We start from the raw sequence: 6070 nt of genomic DNA on the forward strand, positions 1-6070 counted from the left end.
AAAAAGCCCTCATGGCCCAGCTTCTCCTCACACCCCAGATTCTTCTCATAGCCCAGCTTCTCCTCACAGCCCAGCTTCTCCTCATGACCAAACTTCTCCTCACAGCCCAGCTTCTCCTTCAGGGTTCTAAATGGGATGGTGGCCTTGTCCACAAAGGATTTGACTGCCAATTTATCAGCCTTCATAGAAGCATCAGTTGTGGTAGCTTTCTGCACTCAATCTACTCACTACAGTGTAATGGGGACATGCTTCCCTTAGAAAGACAGGGAAGAGTCCAGAAAGGAGTGTGACCCTGGAGCAGGCTATAGCCTCTGTCGTGCCTCTCCTTGCCGTCATCTGAGCATCATTCTGACTTGGTCCCTCCAGTGTGAGATGACAATTCTGGTGCTCAGAACACCATGCCAGAGAGCTCCTGGATCCTGCGGTTGCAGGTCTATGGCACAGGCAACAGGAGAGTGTCCCTGCATTCTGGCCCACAGACGGTGGCTCAAACAGTAGCAGCGTATCCCTGACCACGTGGAGCGTGAAGGCTGAGCTGGCGGTGTCCATAGTGCTTGTTCTGTTAAGGCTGGAAGAAGAGTTTGTTCTTCTGCACTGGGGGTGAGCAGTGTGCCCAGCACAGCTTGGATCTAGGGATGATTGGCTAGGCATGCTGGCCAGCTGGCCATGTGGTGCAGGAGGTGGCGCTCTCAGGACAGGTCTGGTTGGCTCTGCAGCTCCAAGCAGAGAGAGACTTGTGGGAGGATGTCCTGGCTAAATTTAGTGGGTTACAAAAACAAAACAAAATAAAACAACAGCAATGGCAAAAAAAAAAAACTAAAGACAGGAACATGGAGAAGGAACCTATAGAGAAGAGAGGGAGAGTGACATTTGACAGCATAGGAAGTAAGAATAATCAATATATATATATATATATATATATATATATATCCTGATTCATAGATATTATTTCATATATATATGAATATATATGAATAATATATGTGAAATAATATATATGAATAATCGATATATATATATATATATATGTATGAAATTGTCAAAGAAATTTAATTAATAAGAAAGAAAGAAAATGGTAGGGAAATCTAATTTTTAAAATGAGCTAGAGACCCAGAGAGACTCCTCACCAAAGACTGAGGATATACAGAGGGAGGCTAACATGCAGAAAGAACACTCATGCTTGCAAGTCGTTAGGGAGCTGTAGATTTAACGAGTCCTACCGAATACTGCTAGACCAGACAAAGCCGGAACGTAAATGGTGCTTAATGCTGGAGACGAGTCGGAGCACTGGGACCTCGGCTCACTGCGGGGGAGGCTGAATAGCTAGCTCTATGTTAGTTACGTTTCTGTTGCTGTGATAAAACACCAAGACCCAAAGCAAATCGAGGAAGCAAATAATTCTCCAGAAAGGTAAGAGTCCATCATGGCGGCAGTTGACGTCGTGGCGACAAGAGCATGAAGCTGAGGGCTCACGTTCACAACTAAGAACAAGAGGCAGAAAGAGCACTCAGTGTGGGCAAAGCCCAGTGGCACACTTCTGTCAACAAGGCTGCACCTCCTCCCACAGCCTCCCCAACCACCAACTGTGAATCAAGTGTTCTAACTTCATGGTCTAAGAGGGACAGGACACTCACCACCGCAAGCTCCCCCGCTTTGGATGGTACTCAAACCAGCACAAGCTCCTCCCTTTTCTATGATACTCACCACCACAAGCTCCTCCCCTTTTAGGTGGTACTCAGATCTCAAACCACCACAAGCTCCTCCCCTTTTAGGTGGTACTCAAGCCTCAAACCAGCACAAGCTCCTCCCCTTTGGTTGACACCACCACAGGCTCCTCCCCTTTGGATGACACTCAAACCACCACAAGCTCTTCCCCTTTGGATGACAGTTTGTTTTCTGATTAAACAGGCTTTACCATTCTAGGCAGTAATCAATCTTTACAAGGAAGTCAAAACTTACATCCACACAAAACTCTGTGTTATTCGCCATTTCCACGGCATACTGACGCATCCATCAGTGGGAGGATGAACATATGACATTCCCAGCATCCAGTCAATGGACCATTATTCAGTGGTGAAAATGAAACAAAGTTTCAAGACGTGAGAAGAAATGAAGAACCGTGAGCCAGCATCACTAGAGCAAAGAAACCGCTAGGTGTGTCAGTCTCAACTGTATGGCACTCTGAAAAAGTTGAAACTGCAGAGACACAAAAACCAGAGGTTGCCTGTGGCTATTCTGTGTGGTTCTAGAACTCAGCACATGTTCTCAGGCAACCTTCGAATGCACGCCAAGTGAACTCTGGCATGGCCCTGGACTCCGAGTGCCCCTAGTGTGTCACCGTTGGGTCATTGATTGTGCCTGTGGTGCATGTTCCTGTTGGGGGAGGCTGTGTTGCATATGGAGGGCAAAGGTATAGGTAAAGCCTCGATTTTGCAGCGTGCCTATAAATTCTCTGGAAGACGGTTTCTTTACTAAAATTTCAGGCTTTTTAGAGTGACGAATCATTGTGTCTCTTGGCTGTGGTGGCGAATGCTCTTGTCAGAGCTCGTCTGAATGGATTTTCATTTTATATAAATTATATCTCGAAAACATTGATTAATAAGTGGAATTGTCCTTTTCGTCTGCTTCCCTGCCAAGAACTGGTCCAAGCTTATTCTGCGGAATGATGAGAGCACTGCCATTCACGCAGCCGCTCTGGGGCAGTTGATACTTTATTGCATCTGCCGTCAGAATTTGAAGGCTTCTGCTGGAAAGCCTTCTGTGTGGGTGTGTGCCAACCAGGATGCTGCTTGTGCTCCAGGGGACAGAGCAAAGGACCCAAAGGTACTAGGTTGGTATTTACCCAAAGAATCAAACCTAGAGATGGCTTGAATGCTCATGTCTTTCCCCCTCTCAGTCAGTTCATTGAGACACTCGTCCCTTAGTGTAATAGTGTCTGGGAGGGGAGGCAATGGTGTCCTGAGTGTAAGAACCCATTAATGGGATCAGTATCCTTACAGAAGAGACCAGGAAGAGACCTCAATCTTTCCAGTAAATAAGGACACTATGAAAAGGTGACATCTACGAGCCAAGAAATGGGCCCCAACTGGGTGATGAATCTGCAACCGTTTGGTTGGTTACATTTTTAATTAGAAAAATTGAAACCAGATCATCCAGCATAGCCTAAGATGACCACCAACTCATGATCCTCCTGCCTCAGGAAGGATTGCACAGGTGTTCCATCATGCCCAGCTCCTCAGGAAGTTGATCTTAGATTTATTTATTTTCACATCTAGAACAGTGAGAGATACGTTCTTGGGTTTTTTTGTTGTTGTTTTGTTTTTCTGATGACCCACTGAAGTGTTGTTGGTATACAGTAATCTAAATGCACCAACGACCCATGCACTCATGTCCACTCTCAACTCGACTGTGCTTGGAATCACCTAGAACACACGCCTCTGGAAGCTTTCTATGAGGATGTTTCCAGAGAGGTTTGATGGAGGAGGAATGACCCGCCCAGAATGTGAGCAGCACCATGGAGTCCCAGATTTTAAAAAAACATCACAGAGGAGGAAGCCAGCTGTGGGCCAGCATCCATCCCTCTGTTTCCTGAGCCTCTCAGATGTACATAAGCTCCTGCTACCACAGCTGCGAGCCTCCCTACAGAGAGCAGGGTAGAAGCAGAAGCATGAGGTCCTCTGCAGAGGGGTGGACCAAAGATGCTCCCCAGTGGAAGTGCAGGAAAGAGGCTTTGGGGTCAGGCAGAGGGGACAGCTCAGGGTGTGCATGTTACCTTGCTTTTTTATAAATCACATTTTATTTCTTTTTTTTCTCTATTTCCACCAATCAATCTCCTCAGTTTACTTCAATAAATCACAGCATCGATAGAAACATCACTGACAAAGGCTCAACACGAAAACCTGGATTTTTTTTTTCATTTTAAGTATAAAGCAAACTGAGCCAAGATTTGATATTTGATGTCTAAATCCCCATCCACCATGGCATTCAGACAGAAGATCCCAGTAGAAGCTGTGGTTTGCAGGAAAGCTGAGTGCAGGAGTGCAGTTAACTGAGGCCAGCTTAGACACGTGGACCACCTGTGGAGAAGACTCCCACAGCCTCCAGTACTAATAGTAGTAAGTATAGAAAAACAACCTCCATTTGCCAAGCTGTGTTTATAACAATGACCTTGAAACAGCTTTCAGCCTCGTTTGTAAATACCTCCAATAACCCGGATGGGAGAGCGGCTCACATGGGAATAGCCTTATTCAGACTTAAGTCACTGAAATCCATAGGCTGGAATAAGTATACTCGTGTAAAAATTAAGATTCCTGACTGGCGTGAAATAAGTGTTCAATAAATGTATCCCCTTGGTCTCAAATAAAATTTTCCTCTTCAATGCAAAAACAGAATTTAAATATCAATTCCCAGTCCCAATTTTTTTTCTTACATAAAATGAAGAAAGACATTTTTTAAAATCCATCCTTAAAACATCCAGGAACAAGTGTCAGTATCCTTCAAAGAGCCCATTTCAGTAAGTACCACAGCACAGAAGAAAACTCTGATGCCCACTAAAGTCCATACAATTTTATTTTACCCAACTTGTCTTTAGTGTTTTTAAAGAGAAAAAGAGATTGTCTACAAATCCTCCAGCAAAATCTTTTGTATTCCTTTGACAGTTTTATTTTTTCTGCTAGAAAAATAACGAGCTTTCTTCTGTCCCTAGAACACACACACACACACGCACACACACGCACACACACACACGAGCTAAGAGTGACTCAGCCTTGAAACTTCAATTGAAACATGAATTGCCCAGGTTTAATGCAGATTAACACCTTGACCCAGTTTAGATGGTTTGTAAATCTATTTTCTTATTCTTCTTTCTTACGCATTTCCTACATTGGTCACACATCACAATATTTTGAGTTTCCTATTTTTTTTCCCCTTTTTTCTCTGTGCTGCCTGGTTCTCTGAGCTTGTCCATCAACTGTATTCCCAGGGTTCCACTTATCTGATAAAGAAGAAAAACAGAGTAAATGCCATTTAAATGAATTACTGAATATAAACAAAGAAAATTTCCTTAATCCTTACCTGCTTTCTTTTTTCAAATCATTGATTCAACTAACAATTATGCTTGTCTTTTTATTGAAATCTGAAACAACTTAATTTTATTTATGATCTAAAAAATAAACTGACATTACATTTTTCATCATCTCAGAAAGACAGACAGACAATCCAGAGAGCACCCAGGGCATCTGATGGGCAGGGACAGCCAGAACGACGTATACTCTCAATATGCTGTACCACTTTCCAAGGCAGGACCAGTCTGAGGCCCAGTGTGCTTGGGGCTCTTCTGCACCTTTGGATAACTAACATAAGAAATGAATACGTAAATCATGGCAGGATGAATTCTGAAGAACTTCAGGTGAGTCTAGGTAAGGTCAGGGGAATGAGAGACAGAAGTGACTGACAGCTGACTCCCTGCCTGTCACCCAGGGTTCTTTTTGATTTAATATGTATGAGTGTTTTGCCTGGGTGTATGTATGTGCACCACAGCCATGACTGGTGCTCTTGTGGATTAGAAGAAAGCATCAATTCCCTGTATCTGGAGTTACAAATGGTAGTAAACCACCATGTGTGGGCAGGGAACCAGACCTGGGTCCTCTGCCAGAACAGCAAGTACTCTCAGCCGTGGAACCAACTCTGCAGCCCTAGGACCTCGGTTTCCAGCTTCTCTAGGGAGCTAGGTTACGACCACCCTGAGATTCCAAAGAAAGTTCCCTGGCAAGCCAACTGCACACTCTACAAGGCTCTGGGAGCTCCCTACACATCCACGGTTAGCTTTAACTCTCACCTTGACACAGCCCAGAATCACCAGAAAAGTCTCAGTTCAGGGCTTTCCCAGATCTGATTGGCCTGTGGGCTTGTCTATGGAGGACTGTGGGCGTGTCTGTGGAGGACTGTGGGCGAGTCTGTGGAGGACTGTGGGCGAGTCTGTGGAGGATTGTGGGCGTGTTTGTGGAGGACTGTGGGCGTGTCTGTGGAGGATTGTGGGCGTGTCTGTGGGGGACCGTGGGCGTGTCTGTGG

Source organism: Grammomys surdaster, unplaced genomic scaffold, assembly GCF_004785775.1.
Source record: "Grammomys surdaster isolate TR1022 unplaced genomic scaffold, NIH_TR_1.0 126185, whole genome shotgun sequence".
Classification (NCBI taxonomy): Eukaryota; Metazoa; Chordata; class Mammalia; order Rodentia; family Muridae; genus Grammomys; species Grammomys surdaster.